This window comes from Pongo abelii, chromosome 1 (assembly GCF_028885655.2).
Source record: "Pongo abelii isolate AG06213 chromosome 1, NHGRI_mPonAbe1-v2.0_pri, whole genome shotgun sequence".
NCBI lineage: Eukaryota > Metazoa > Chordata > Mammalia > Primates > Hominidae > Pongo > Pongo abelii.
In genome coordinates this window covers 32,701,383-32,718,045 of record NC_071985.2, presented here as the reverse complement: position 1 = coordinate 32,718,045, position 16,663 = coordinate 32,701,383, and the positions used below count along the sequence as shown (strand labels likewise).

The 16,663-nt window shown below is 38.0% G+C and overlaps 1 protein-coding gene across 4 annotated transcripts in view; it reads right to left on the bottom strand.

The window, feature by feature from the left end:
- ESRRG (estrogen related receptor gamma) overlaps positions 1 to 16,663 on the bottom strand; it is a 592,374-nt gene that overhangs the window by 226,680 nt on the left and 349,031 nt on the right.

Genomic DNA, 16,663 nt, shown 5'->3' with positions numbered 1-16,663 from the left:
TTTCTATACATAAGGCATCCTATATGCTTTAAAAAAATCAACCCAGAAACATTTTATAAACCATCACACAGTCTGGTCACTATAAGAACTAGTTTCAAACAGATAATAATTTACAAAACTAAGAATTCTCAATCAAAACTGTTCAAAAAAAATAAAAATAAAAGGAGAATATAAGAGGACAAGTGTGTTTTTTCCGCCTTCAATTGTGTATACCGTGTCTTTAATTTCCATATAACAAAGAGTTTGCTTAGGTCCTATTTTAATCTACAGGATTTTTTTTATACTAGCAAATGTACATTGGAATAGATACCAGCTATTTATGGCAAAGAGATAACTGCTACCTTATGGAGAGTGAAAAACCCACAATTTTGATATAATCTAGCTCTACTGCTTATCAACCTTTTACATCTTAAGTCCTACATGATAGAAATAGTATAATCTTTGAGATCAAAATAAATTAGTTCAGATATTCATCGTGTGTTAAATTCACTAAATTAGGACTCAACTCCCTCAACCCTCTCAAATTTTCCAGGTCTTTAAAAAAACAAAACACTAAAATAGAGCAGCCACATTAAAATTCAGAATATAAAAATGACAGACATGATTTGGTCCCCCCACAGAAGAAAGCAATTTCACTGCCTTGTATTTAGCTATATCTAAGATATAGGCCTGATTCCTTTTATTTGTGTTCTAAATGCATACAAAGTTTCTAGATCAGAACTCACATAGCAAAAACTGTGCCTCAGAATACTGTATAAAAGCAGGTAGTAAAAGCTTAATTACCAGTAGCATTATGCTGTCTATATTGTTAAATGTGAACTCTGCAATTAAGATGTAAATTTGGTTGTGAGCAGTGAATTAAAAGAGCTTTCAGATGTAGAAGAAAATCCAAGCATTCTGCAGACACTGAGAGAAAAAAAAAATTGTCTATTCAATCTAAAATAAGACATGTAATCATTTTACAATTAAAAAATAAAACAGGCATTTTGCAAAAGAAACATGATTTTTCTAAAATACACTCAAAGAAATATGGAAGCTAATACTGCATTACAAAGACAGAAAAACATCCTTTGATTCATATGATTACTATCTCGATTTCTGAATAAACTAAAATTCTCAGGGTAATTAATAGATTCAATTGCACATACTTTAAAAAAGATATACCAAAAAAAAAAAAGAGAAACTTTCCTTCTTGGTTTGGCTATGGATATTTCTTTAAAAAACGTAAATTATTTAATATACTCAATGCATCTTAATGTACTCAAAGAACGCATTCCGATTTTGCACCTGTGCAGAATCCTGTACTGTGTTCAGTTTCTTTGCATTATGCTGTGACAGAACCTCTTTATTACTCCTCTGAAATGGCTTTTTAAAGACAAGATTTGTACTGTATTTACCGGTGGACCTCAAGTCACCAAATTTCGTACAAGTGATCTTTAATTTCCCATAATTTTCTTATTTCCCTTTGGGTACATATTTGCCCTCATTATGATTCATTTGACTTCACTGGTGTATATTTTTAAAGATATTTAGACTCATACTTATGCGTAAGTCATTTTTCTGTGCTCACAGAGATACATGTACAAACATACATAGTGTCATCCCCACTGATTTTTCACTAACCATATTTCATCTACGTAAGGTGCAGTGTTCACTGAGCTCGCTGCTTTCTGAGTAACCAGACGTGTACTAGCTGTGTAGACTTGGATATTTTCCCCTTGGGATCAAAGTATCACCTGTACAAGTCAAGGACCTAAAGACTGTACTTACTGTCTTGAATCCAGTTTAACCATTTAAAATTTAAAAAAAATCCTCTTCACTAAACTTGTTTGACAGCTTCCAGAATATTTTACAAATACACAGTTCAGTCATCTCAAGAAACTTCCCTGGTCCCAGATTTTTTTCACCTTGCAGGAGAAAACAATGGATAATCATGGGAAATAAATGCATCATGAGTAATACTGAGCTTAAACCTTCAAGAATCTCAATTACAAAAAAATCTGGAAAAAAAAAACAAACAAACAGATAAACAGCCTAGGATACACATATATTCCCAGTCTATACACTTCACAATCTTACCACAAGGAGTCTACCCAAATCAAGAAAAACTGAACCAAACAAAAGGATCTCTCACAATTGTTTCACAAAGAATATTAATAAATTAATTAATATCAGTCTATTATGCATCAGGCTTTTAGTGTATGCATAGTTTCATTCTCTTCTTCCTTAAACAATGCAGTCATAAATATCCAAACAAATTCATTCTCAGTCCCCAACTAATGCACAGTCACCAAGCAGAGAATATACTTCATTTCTATTTCAAAGAACAGAACGAAAACAAGCAAAGCTCAAGTGGAAACAACAGGAAGATTCCTATAGTCGTGTACACCAGACATTTTACTACATTTAAGTCAGAATCATTTCCTGCAACATTCTAACTAGGAATTCTTATGTTGCTAGAAGGTGATGAGAAATGCTTAGTCTTGCTGTTATTGCATATTAATAGCTATTTTTAGCTCCTACCTTTCTTTTCTGAAAATTAACAGGACTAACCTGCATTAAAATGTTTAAGTTTATCACTGTCATTTTTGAAGCAGGTTTTTATTTCATATTACACATTCATCATTTACTAAATATGTAAAACTAAACAAGGCATCACAAATTTAGATTTTCAAATTGCCTAGTAATCTTTCCTCAGGATTATAAAATCTTTGAAAAGCTGTTTAACTTTTTGAACTATTTTCCCTGCTGTTTTAAATGTATCATATATAGTATAATACACCATCCTACAAAAAGCAAACCAAGACAATTACAAACTACTATCTTTAACTCCAAAAGACAACCTTGGGAAAAGAACCTAAAATGACAGGCAAGGCACCAGGCTCCCTTCTACTCCTCATGAGCTGTGTGGCCATGGGTAGGTTGCCTCACTTACCTGTCCCTCATTTCCTCATCTGAGAATTGGGGTTTCTTTTGTGCTATAAACCTGCTTAAGAACACACCTTTCCCACTGAGAACACGCAGACTTCTTTCGAAGTCAGGATGACTACTTTACACTTTATTACCACCAGCCCTCTATCAATTCATCATTCCTCATTTTCTGTTGCCTTTCATTTCTAGGGCACAGGCTTTGATATTTAAATTATTGTCTCGATTGGCAAGAAGCAATCATTTCTACTGAAAGTGATCGCTTCCACAGAAGCACTAATAAAAACCTTTCCTTTTGACAAACCTCTTGTCCTATAAATCCATCCCATTCCCAAATTATGGAGTCTATATATATAAAAAAAAAAGCCCATTCTCTGGGGAGCAACTGTCTCACCTCCATAACACACTAAATTCTTTTCCCACTGTTTGTGAAAGTTGGAGGGGAAAAAAAAAGAATCAGAGAAAGACAGAGAAACTAATAGAGGCAATTCAGTTTCTGTTTAATTAATTCAGGATTATTTCACCTTCGTTTTGTCAAACTAATAATACACATGGCGAAATGTCAGTAAAAATTAAATTATAAACTACAGTAGCTCCAATGGGAAAACTGACTTTAGTTAGGTTGTATTTCCATCATACTTACCCTGGTAAGATACCAAATGCATTTTATAGTATCCTACAAGCTTTCTATAATCTGCATGGCATGTATTTACAGAGCAATAGTTAATGTTTTGAGATTATACATTAATAAATGAGTTGCAGTTATATTCTTTCCTGAATGTTAAGCACCATGAGCTAAATGCAGAAAACATTCAAGGTCAATGTCCCGTTTTAGACCTTTTGAGGCAGCTGTAATATTATGATAATCAAGCTTAAAATATTCCTATAGAAAGAGTAAATTAGCCTTTTCACTTGAAAGATGATTATGATAAACAATAAACCTAAGAGAGGACAAAATCCCTATTTTTAAAAGCCATAAATTGTTGACTCAATCATGTGTGTGATAGTGTTGTCCAAAATAAAGGGTAGCTTAACTCTGAGAGGAAGGTGGGGGTGGGGGGGTAGTGGAGACAGAGAAGGAGGGGGAAGTGGAACAAACATGACAGATTCCAGAATAAGCAATCCATGCTTTGATACCAGTAAAATGATCAAATTACCCATCCTAACCACCCCATTCAACATATAATATATTTGAGTCTAAAAATGTATATATCATAAAACATCAAAAAAAGCACAATGTATTTTTTTCCTGACGTATATGGATGTTCAATACAAATTTAAAAGCTCCCTTTTCCTATGGCTTGTGTTAATCCTTTTGTCTGAATTTTCAAAGGACTAGTAAAAAAAAAAAAAAGTAAGATATTAACATCTGGTATCCATATAAACAGGTTTAAAGTGTTATACTTTTTTTGATGTTTGAACTCTCTGACACACTTCTAAGATTTCTTTTTATAAATGACTATGTTTGATAAGAGTCTCCTTCCCCCAACCAAGGCAAATTAATTAGAGGTGTGTGTTTGTCAGACCTGGAAGAAGGTTTTAGAGCAAGGGATTACAAGTCATTCTGGAACATGCCTTGGGTTCAGATTCCAATTATGAGGGATGAGGCTTTGGACTGGAGTCAGCTTCACCCATCTTAATCTCAGTTTCCTCAGCTACTAAATGGGAATAACAATAACAATCTTATAGAATTCTTATGGGGATTAAGCAGGTTAAACCAATATAGCACAATATCTGGCCCCAGTTTGGGGACTATATGATCCCATGGGCTGAGGAAATTTCGGCTTTTGCCAGGTGTCCTAGCATAACAATTTACAGTAGCACCTTCCTACACCCTCAATAGTGCCCCCGTTTGGAGAATACATTTTATTGTCATCCTACAATAAAAAATTAGTGAGCTTTCCATAAATGTTAGCTATATTATTTTTAAATCTTTAAAAATTATTTTACAAATTTTTAAAACTGAACAGAGAGATGCAAGAGAAAGGCATTGTAATTCATTTGGCCTCCATCTCTGACTAGGAGTGGAAGATACTGGATACAGAAAAGAAAGTGAAGTGCAAGTATGTTACATTATGAATTGCTTGCCATACTGCCACATATACATTAGCTGCATGTAATGAAAGGGAAAACTAAAAGATGTTCCCCTTAAAGTTACCATGATGTTTTCTGCATGGGGGTGAGGAAGACAGACTTGGGAAAGTTAACTGATTCTGCTGACTCTCCAGAGAATTCAGTCGTACATTGTTTACCAGAAAGAAGGGGAGAGAGAAATTGCTCATACTCCATTTCTCTTCCTTTAAGACACTTCTTCCACATCCCTCTACTCTAGCAGTTCAGTCAATAATGCTGTTGATTTTATTACTATCCCAAGCACAAGCTCATTCACCTAGGAGCTCTTTTGATCAGATATCCCAAGAACTCAATTTCTTCACAAGGCTTTGCTCTTGTTACATTGAATGGCCACTAATCTATGGCAGCACATAAAGTCTGGGCAATGGGGAATTACCGGCTGGGAAAGACCATAGGGATTATGAGTCCAGCTTGGTTACTTTACAGGTAAAGAAAATCAGGCTCAGAATGGTTAAGAGCCTTAACCCAGGTTACATACCTAGGTAGTAGGAAAGCTCCTATTAGAAAAGATTACATTTCTCCCCTTTCCAGTGCTTCGTTAGCAACAAGCTACCAATGTTAGTGTCACAATTGTTGATAATATACTAGCTCATAGAACTCCGACAGAGATCTGACCTCTCTGAGGACATGGGTCCAGTAAAAGCCAAGGGAATTCTGAACCTAAGAGATAAATATCCAAGTGTAAACCAAATGGTCCTCTACTTTCTCCAAAAGCTTAGAAAGGTAAAAAAAAAAAAAAAAAAAAAAAAAAAAAAAGTACATATTTAAAAAGAATTGGGAATGTACTGGTAGAAATAAATTGTCTTCTCCCCAGCTAATTATTGTTCTTTTATAAGCACATTTTAACTATCATTTCCTTCAGGGATTCAGTTTTGTTAAATGGCCACACCTTTCCCTACTCTAAACTCTGTCTGACTGTAATCTGTGAGCTGGGCTGGGCCTGACAGTATGCCCAGGGCCAGTAATGGAACTCAAGAAATATTCCTGTCAGTGTTATAGGAACACAATGAATATGTCTTGGATGAGTGAATGAATGAATGAACTAATGACCGATGCTATTACTCAGTTAATTATTCATTTTAAAGGAGGCTGCCAAATTTAATGAGATAATTCAAGCCAGGTAACTAGAGTAATACAGGAAAAATTTAAGAGATAAGATGATTGGAAAAAATAGGTAAATGGTGAGGCGGAAAGTTGGTAGAAAAAGATAAAAAGAGTAAAAAAGGATTGAGGACAAGGCTTGCTCCATGCTATACTAAGGCGCACCAGCACTTCATCATCATTTATTCTTTTGATAGCTAAGAAGGAGCAATGTAGAATGATTGCTTTCTTCCTCTACTTTCTAATTTTCCATGTTTTGTAAATATTCATATTGACTAAGTATTGGATAATGAAAACAATTATTATTAAAACAAAAGCAAACAAAGCTGCCATATCAGTACCTAAAACTGTGACCCTTCGCAGGGTAACATGGAAACATATTCTCATTTAATCTGACAGCAAATGCTTTTAAAAATCATGATCCCAGATATGTCCTGAAACCAAATATTTTTAAGTGTTCAAAAATGGTTCTCGTATGCAACATAAAAATTTCTATATTAAGGATTTTAAGTACTTTTCATTATCTAAAGATTTCTTTGGTTAAATGTTGACAAGGATCCCATGGAGAATGGTCACAGAGTTCCCATTTCTATGAGATGTTTGACTGGAGCAGCAGTGAACACTGAATACTTTCAGTGGGAAGGTGGATTTTTCCTCTTATGGGGAGAGGAAGAAGGGAATTAATCAGCAGAAAAAGACAAAGGTCTGACTTTTAGGCCGCTGTTTACCTCTCTTTACTCCTTGCAATTTTTAAAACGAGACCTGTGTGTTTTGCTTGATGATTTCATTGCAAGAGCAAGGCCCTGATGAGAACATATCACATTCTAGAGAGCCAACTGTTATCTGTAGAAAACCACATTTTGGATGCAAAAAAGAGTGAGATTCCCTGGTTCAATGATTACACATTCATATGCATGTATCAAAATACAATATGTACCCCCAAAATATGTACAACTATTATGTATCAATTTTAAAAACAGAGAGTGAGACAAAGAATTCCTTTCCCATTTCCGTGGTAGATTAAATTACCAGGAATGGTGATGGGGGATGGGCATGAGGACTGTACTCAGGACATTGAAATCCTGGGGCTCTTATCTCAGGATTGTAACTAAGTTTGTAACTAAGTGCACAGCTATTTGGATCACGAAGGTTTATCCAATCAAACAGTGTTACCGAAAAGCAAGAGTTCAGTTACCAGTTGAATTAGAAAACTAAATAAATCAAAGACCATTTTCATTAGTGAGAATAGACATGGATTAATTCATCCTTTGATAAATTAGAACGTTAAACAAAGAAGTGAAATTTAACAAAGAAATTTTTTTAAATTTTTATATGTTTAAAATATGGGCAGAAAAGTTAGCTGTTTAGAACATTTAAAAATTCTAATTAAGAAGTGGAATATCCAATATTGTTGCTATAATTTAACATTAACAAGGCAATTTCACACGTGCTCCTTTTGTTCCTCATGACAACTCGCTGTAGCAGGTAGAAACTTCATTATTATTATGTTATCATCCCCATTTTATAGATGACCTGAGATTCAAAGAGTTTGTTGATTGCCCAACAGCACTCAGTTTTCATGCTGCAAAGTTAACATCTGGATTTATTGATTTTTTTTTTTTTTTTAATGGAGACTTACTCTGTCACCCAGGCTGGAGTGCAGTGGTGCAATCTCAGCTCCCTGCAAACTCTGCCTCCCGGATTCAAGCTATTCTCTTGCCTCAGCCTCCAGAGTAGCTGAGACTACAGGCGCCCGCCACCACACCCAGCTAATTTTTGTATTTATAGTAGAGACGGGATTTCACCATGTTGGACAGGCTGGTCTCGAACGCCTGACCTCAGGTGATCTGCCCTACTAGTGAAAACGTACAATACGAAAAGGAAACCACTGGGCATGGTGGCGTGCACATGTAGTCCCAGCTACTCCGGAGGCTGAGGGAGGAGGATTGCTGGAGTCCAGCAGTTCAAGGCATCAGTGATCAATGATCAATGATCAATGATCACACCTGTCTATGAATAGCCACTGAACTCCAGCCTGCAAACATAGTGGAACCCCATCTCTAAAATTAAAAAAAAAAGGGAGGGGGAATCTTGTGGTCTCAATAATTTCCCTTTTCTATCAAGAATTTTACTCTGGTTAGGTATAGCTCCAAATTGACTGCTTTCTCTTTCCCAAGTTTCCCAGCCATACAACCACAGTAAAATTCTAGGACATCTGAGCTAAGGAACCAAGAGACTTAAAGGGGAGCAAAATCATTCCTCATTAAGACAGAAGCAACAACAATCCAAAAAAATATAATTCAACTTTAAAACTACCATATTTGCTTACAGTTTTTCAAAGATTCCCTATGGAATTATTCTGTTTCATCTCTATAATTTTGCTAGCCTGCAGTATAAGGGCATTTTTTTTGTCACACTACCAGGTGCTTTGGGGCCTGGGTATGTTACTGCTGAGAAGATCTTGGGAGAAAACAGGGTCACATTTTGCTTTCCCTATTAGCAAAGATGCTTAAATAAGACAATATTAGCTTTAAAGGGCACTTTTTGTGGTGAGAGCTTTCTAGTACTGCCCACGTTCTGCCCCAACATTGACTTCATTGCCGTCATCGAGCAGTTAAACCTATTCAGTTATTCAATCCTAATCAATATTTTGAGATATAAAGAAAGTAAATGTAAATATTTTGTTTATTTTTACCATACTTAATTCATGTGCTCTTATTGGAGGAGAAAGTTACATATTTATAAATAAACCATTGCAAAAAAAGCGGGGGGGTTCCTTTTCTTGTAATTCTGGCTCTCATTTAGTCAGCTACAACATTTAGCAACACAATCCACAGGGTAGATAAAACACTCCCAGTCTGGGCGCAGTGGCTCACACCTGTAATCCCAGCACTTTGGGAGTCTGAGGGGGGTGGATCACCTGAAGTCAGGAGTTCGAGACCAGCTTGACAAACATAGCAAAACCCCATCTCTACTAAAAATACAAAATTAGCCAGGTGTGGTGGTGGTTGCCTGTAATCTCAGCTACTTGGGAGGTTGAGGCAGGAGAATCATCTGAACCAGGGAGGCAGAGGTTGGTGGAGATCACGCCACTGCACTCCAGCCTGGGCAACAGAGCAACAGAGCAACAGAGCGAGACTCTGTCAAAAAAAAAGAAAAAAACCCACTCTCAAGTGTTCCCTTTAGGAAGCCTTCCTGAAGGGGCACCAGGCGGGAATCAATGGCTCTCTCCTCTGTGTCCTATCATGCTTTGCTCTTACTGGTCTAACTGGTTTGTGTCAAGGTAGATTGTCAAGGTAGATTGTCCTTATGTGTCTCTGCCTTCCATTGAGTAAACTTCTTGACAGCCTTTAATCCTCTGCACTGTGCCTAGCACTGATATCTAGACATTTTAGACTCTCAACAAATATCTGCCAAATAAATTCCTGATTTTGGCAAAAATGTTCACACTCATTGATATGGTTTGGCTATTTTGTCTCCTCCATATCTCATATTGAAATGTGACCTTCAGTGTTGGAGGTGGGCTAGTGGGAGGTGTTTGGGTCATGAGGGCAGATCTGTCAGGAATGGCTTGGTGCTGTCCTGGCAGTGGTGAGTGAGTTCTCATTCTGGTAGTTCACTAGAAAGCTGGGTGTTTAAAATTTAAAAATGTGTGGCACCTCTCCCCTCTCTCTTGCTCCCTCTCCCACCATGTGATATGCCGCTGCCCCTTCACCTTCCGCCATGATTGTAAGCTTCCTGGAGCTTCACCAGAAGCAGATGTTGGCACTTACGCTTCTTGTACAGTCTATAGAACCATGAGCCAAAATAAACTGTGTTTCTTTATAAATTACCCAGTCTCAAGTCTTTCTTTATAGCAATGCAGCAACAGACTAACGCACTCATACAACTTGATTTTTTTTAAAATGAGTTTCAATGTTTCTCTGAAGAAATTTTGTCAGTATTTTAATGGGGCTAATATATTTACCCTTTCAAAATTAGCTACTCATTAAATGAAACATTTTGACTTATGAATTTCCCCCCTCTATCCTGTAAATAAATTTTTAAAAAAGTTGGCTACTACATATTTCCATATTCTTTTTTTTTTTTTTTTTTGAGACGGAGTCTTCCTGTGTTGCCCAGGCTGGAGTGCAGTGGCGTGATCTCAGCTTACTACAACCTCCGCCTCCTGGGTTCAAGTGATTCTCCCGCCTCAGCCTCCCAAGTAGCTGGGATTACAGGTGCCTGCCACCACACCCAGCTAATTTTGGTATTTTTAGCAGAGATGGGTTTTCACCATGTTGGCCAGGCTGGTCTCGAACTCCTCACCTCAGGTGATCTGCCTGCCTCGCCTCCCAAAGTGCTGGGATTACAGGCATGAGCCAACATGCCCAGCCTCATCGTTTTCTGTTTTTGAGACAGGGTCTGGCTCTGTCACCCCGGCTGGAGTGCAGTGATGAGATCATAGCTCACTGCACCCTCAAACTCCTGTGCTCAAGTGATCCTTCTGCCTCAGCCTCCTGAGTAACCGGGTGTGTGCCACCATACACAGCTAATTACAAAAAAAAACAAATTGTTTGTAGAGACAGGGTCTTGTTTTGTTGCCCAGGCTGGTTTCAAGCTTCTGGCCTCAAGGGATCCTCCAGCCTTAGCCTCCCAAATTGCTGGGATTACAGGCGTGAGCCACATCACCTGGTCCATCTTTTTCTTAAGACAGGGTTGTGCAGCAATGGCAAATCCTGGCCCTGCCTCCACCTCTGTCACCCATGAGAGAACCTCTAGAACAATTATTCACTAGTTTTCAATCTTTAACATTACATTTATAAATAAATCTACATACTTACGTGACCCTGACTGGTCTCAATTAATTAATTTACTTAAAAATTTCAGGCTGGGAGTGGTGGCTCATGCCTATAATCCCAGCACTTTGGGAGACCAAGGTGGGTGGATCATGAGGTCAGGAGTTCAAGATCAGCCTGGCCAAGATGGTGAAACCCCGTCTCTACTAAAAATACAAAAATTAGCCAGGCATGGTGGTGCGCCCCTGTAATCCCAACTACTCGGGAGGTTGAGGGAGAGAATTGCTTGAACCTAGGAAGCAGAGGTTGCAGGGAGCTGAGATCACACCACTGCACTCCAGCCTGGGCGACAGAGCAATACTCCCCATCTCAAAATATATATATATATGTGTGTATGTATATATATATATACACACACACACACATATATTTTGTTTCCTGGGTCACTATACTCACCTTCACTTGAGAAAGATGAGAACAGGAGGGGAGTTTCCCAAGTGCCCATTCCTAGAGTATTAATGAGTAACCTTTCTAGACCCTATGATCCACCCAAAATATGGTGCTTCTAAGGAGTTAAGGACTTTTTTTTTTTTTTTTTTTTTTTTTGAGACAGAGTCTCTCTCTATCGCCCAGGCTGCAGTGCAGTGGCGCTGTCTCTACTCACTGCAAGCTCTGCCTCCCGGGTTCACGCCATTCTCCTGCCTCAGCCTCCCGAGTAGCTGGGGCTACAGCCGCCTGCCGACCACGCCCGGCTAATTTTTTGTATTTTTAGTAGATACGGGGTTTCACCGTGTTAGCCAGGATGGTCTCGATCTCCGGACCTCGTGATCCACCCACCTCGGCCTCCCAAAGTGCTGGGATTACAGGCGTGAGCCAACATGCCCGGCTGTTAAGGACTATTTTAACTGTGATATTTATCCCCTCAAGTTGACGTCACGCTGAATTTTAGGGTCAGCGTAAAAATACCATCTCTGAAGCTCCCCTCTCTTTCTCAGAGAAGCAAGATGTGGTAGAAAGAACAGTTGAGGAAGAATGGTTTTTGGTCATCTGTACCCTTGTGTTAGCTGCTGCATTTGCTGGGCTTCAGCGAACAAGAGGGAACCGGTGCAGTAGTTTTCAAAGTGTGGATTCCAGACCAGCAGAATCTCCATCAAGTAGAAGCTGGTTGAAAACACAAATGATTAGGCTCCACCCCTGACCTACTGGGTCAGAAACTCCGGGGGTAGATCCCAGCAGTCTGTGTTTTAACAAGCTCTCCAGGTCATTCTGGGACATGCCAAGATGTGAGAATAGGATCTCTATAGACCTGTTTTGCTCTAAAAGTCTACAGTTTCATCCTCAGGAACACAGCTTTTATTAAAAATAAATGGCTCAGAATTCGCTTTGTTATTCATATATTCTCCACCCCCAGCCCCTACGTTTTTTAAACTTCATGTTTCAACATATTGAGTCTTAAAAATCAAATCCTGCAACAAGAAATACCAAATAAATCAATAAATAAAGTGATGCTGGCTGCTACGGCTCAGTTTACAGACAGGAATGTGGTCCTTGAACTTTTAAAAACTCTCAATTCAGTTCTTTCTCTGGCTACTATATGTCTCATGGTTCACTCAGCTGCATCTGCTTCAAAGTTTGAAGCAAAAGCCTTAAAATTGGTGGAGACAGATATGGTGACCAGAAGAGCTGCAGACAGTGGTTCACCCTTGTTTTGAGCTTGGCTTCTGCTATTCTTTAGCTGGTAGACAGGTGGGCTGGTGGGTTAAAGTCTTGTATGTCTCAGTTTCCTCACTGTTAACATGGTAATGACTCCAATCTCATATTGTTGCTAAGGGGATTAAATGAAATGGTCTGTATATAGCATTGGTTTCAACCTTTGAAAAATTCCAATCCTCAAGCCTCACCCCAGCCAATTAATTTAAAATATTTGGCATCAAGAGTTTTGAAGGCTCCCAGGTGAATTCAATACGCTGCCAAAGTATAGACTAAGACCCACTGCTAAATTACTTAGCCCAGGTCCTGGAATCATTATTTTACCATTATTGAACCGTGTAAAGGAAGTGTGTGTAAAGGAAGTGTATATAAAAGCATAAACTTTGATATCAGATGGCCTTGTCTTAATCCTGGCTGTACAGACTGTTGGCTGTGTGACCTTGGGCAAGTACCTGAATTATTGGTTTTATCATCTGTTAAGAACAACAACTAGCAAGAAGGGATTAAAAAAAAAAAAAACAATAAATTTACCTGCTTACTCCCTAAGATTGTTGTGAAAACAAACAAGATAACATAAATCCAAGCTCACTGTGAATGATGCAAGTATAAGAAAATATTCGTCCTTACATACAGCCCACAAAAACTATCAGTGGCTTGTGTTAGATGCCAATCACTAAATGCAAGTGACTTCCAGACCTTCACTAGTTCTGCAGAGGAGACATCACTTTTTTTTTTTTTTTTTTTTTTTTTTGGCCATGCTAATACCCCAAAGCCCAGCAGTGATCATAGGATGAGATAATTTGGCTCCACATTGGAATCACCTGGAGACTTTTTAAAAATACAGCTGCCTGGGTCTCACCCAGTGAAAATCTCTGAGGGTGGGGTCCATACAGTGGTATTTTTGGGATAAGATCTACTGGGGTTTCAAACTGCAGCCAACATTAAAAAGAAGGAAAAAGGTGAAGTTAACTGCTGAGGAAGGGGCTTAGGGTAAAGTGAAGACCATCGGTGGACTCCAGCTTTTGTAGTGACACAGTGCTGAGAAACCAAATTTCCAGGGATCCATCGGTTTATGAAACTTTACTAAAATAAGTCCTATACTGCCAAGCATCTAAGGAGAAAAAAGTGAACCATAAAATGCTTATCAATGAAGAGCTGAGTATAATATAAAAATCTATGCTAAATACTATGCTTCAGAGTAAAAACAGATGTGAAATGGTTAAACAAAATCTGTGGTATCATAAGGCAATAAAATTTAGTTGCTTTTCATTTTCTTCCTTATATTCTTATGTATTGTTTAGATAATTTACAATGAATGTAGATTATTTATTTAACAGAAAATAATAGTCAAACCGAATGTAGTAAGGGGAAAAAGTAGATTAAGTAGGGGAAAAGTATGAAATGGTGAGACAGTAAAATAAATGCCAGAGCTGAGAAAGATGAAGCAGCCTGCACTTATAAACAAAAAAAATTCTAGGACTCTCAAAGTACTGGCAGATTCCTGAATACACGCCAATGTTTCACTTCTCTCTGCCTAGCAAAATCTTACTTATCCTTTTTAAAAATTTTATTTGTTATTTATTTACTTATGAGACAGGGTCTCACTCTGTCACCCAGGCCTGTCACCCAAACTGGAGGGCCGTGGTGCAATCATAGCTTTCTGCAGCTTCAAACTTCTGGCCTGAAGTGATCTACCACCTTAGCCTCTCAAAGCACTGGGATTACAGGTATGTCCCACTGCAACCAGCCCCTACTTATCCTTAATACTTAGTTTACCTTGGAGCGGAGGTCAGGGGAGGCTCCCAGTAGGATAGAGACCTCAGCATCCCTCTATCATCTCAACTAACAAAATGCTATTAATGTTTTCTTCGTATTTATCTGATTATCCCACGACTGTAAGCCTCTTGAGAGTAAAACTGCATCCTGTTTATCTTTATAAATAATCCCGACACTGAGAGACAAGTGCATAAAAGGTATCTCCAAAGATTCATTAAAGTGAAAAAAAAAAAGGTTTGCTGGCTGTAGGAAACAGGCAGAATAAGATGTGATATAAACATAGCTCTACATAAGCTATTTTTTAAAATAAAAACAAAACAAAGACAAGTCCTACACATAAACTATCGGCTGTGGTCTTTTGGACTTTCTATTTGAGGTTAATGGTGAAGAGCTGCCAATGCTCATTGCTCAGTGGGTTTAACTGATAGGTGCTCTAAAAACGCAAATCATTTGATCCTCTGATGACTGGTATGTAGAGTTTATACCAGTAGTTCTCAAAGGAAAACATCAGTATTGTCCAGGAACTGTTAGTGTAAATTCTCGCCCCTGCCACCCCAGAGAAACCCTGAGGATGGGATTCAGCAATCTGTACTTTATCAACTCCTCCAGGTGATTCTGATGCATGTTCAAGTTTGAGACCCACTGGTCCAAGCTAAAAGATTTAGAAGAAATGAAAACCCAGCTCACTGCTAACTCCTTCTCAAAATCTATTTTGCTAATATGGCTCTCCTATATGTGCCATGGAACCCCAAACTCTGATGAGCAAATGTTTCAAAACAGACCAAGACACATCTCAACTGTTAAAATTCCCACCTCCGATCCCTCAGGAGAATGAAGTTTGAGATGCAAAGATGTCTCTTGCCTACAGTTTATCCTGCCAAACTCCTTCATTCCTCACTCTGTTCCCTGCAGATTGTCTTGTAAATGTGGCCAGAGACACATCTTCAGTCCTGAGTCTGACTCCTGACCTCGGCTATGTTAGCCCCTTTGCTGCTGAAGAACAGCCCCTTGGATCACTGACTTGCTATTATTCTATGCTTAATAGCCCCGACCTGTGCAATATTTTTTATCTGGCTACTGTCCTATCTCTAAATTCTCTATTTTGAATGAATACCGATTTTGTGACATGAAGTCTGCTATATAATGAAATGCAAACAATGAAAAGGCTAAATCAGTTTACAAAAAATCTATTTGTCAAACAGTGTGGAGATGTTCCCAATTTAGTCTGGGCAGTTCATGCAGCTCTTGATAAGGGAGTTAAAAACCTAGCTGTTCACAGAATGAAAACAAAGGCATCTGCACCACAGATATATTTTCCTTTCAAAAGTCTTTGTTGTAACTTGTAGCTAATTAAATGCCCTTACACAAGAGGTGCACACACACACACAGCAAAATCAGAGAATAATTTTACAAGGGAGCCCCAGAGAAGAGAAGAGCAAAACACAAGCTTCCCACTACCATCTCTTATATTGCATTTACATTTCTATACAGCTTCATCAGCCTGACAAAAAAAGCACAAGGGGAGGCCTTTTTTGTTCAATTTTGGACGAGAGAGATTTCTAAGCCCTGCAAAGGAACGTGCTTAACATTAAAAAAAAGAAGAAAGAAAGAAAAAAAGAAAGAAATTGTAACCCTGCCTTAGATGCTTGTGGAGAAATAATGCTTTCTACACACCTTTCTATATCACCGACAGAGGAACTAAAAAATTATAAAGAACTTAAAGTGTTCCATTTTTTTATTTGTAGTGTTTACCTCACTTCTAGAGATTATTTGCAGGCAGAGGTGCCCCTGTATTAAGCTTGACATTTATTGGAGTGGCTTTGAATTTACCATGTCACATTTATCAAAATGGGATTATATATATATATATTGACATTCTTTCACTTTTCACCTTCTGAATTTAACTATTTCATTGAGAAGAATTTAAAGTGTTAATTCTCAGATAAATTTTTTTAAGTCATATACGAAATTGGTTCTCAAATATAATTGGCATTGAGTTATCACAGTCCCCCTTCTCTCTTCTTTCACGCCCCCGTCCCCATATGGGAAGACTGTCCAACATAATGGGATAGCATTGGATATAAAAACAGAACATTGTCTAAACAGAGGATTGAAAGCTCTTTGGGGTCAGGGTAATTTATATTATATTTATATTTATTATTTATATTATATAATTTATATTTAGAATTTATATTATAATTATTTCTTTATACCTGTTCACAATCCTGTGTCACTAC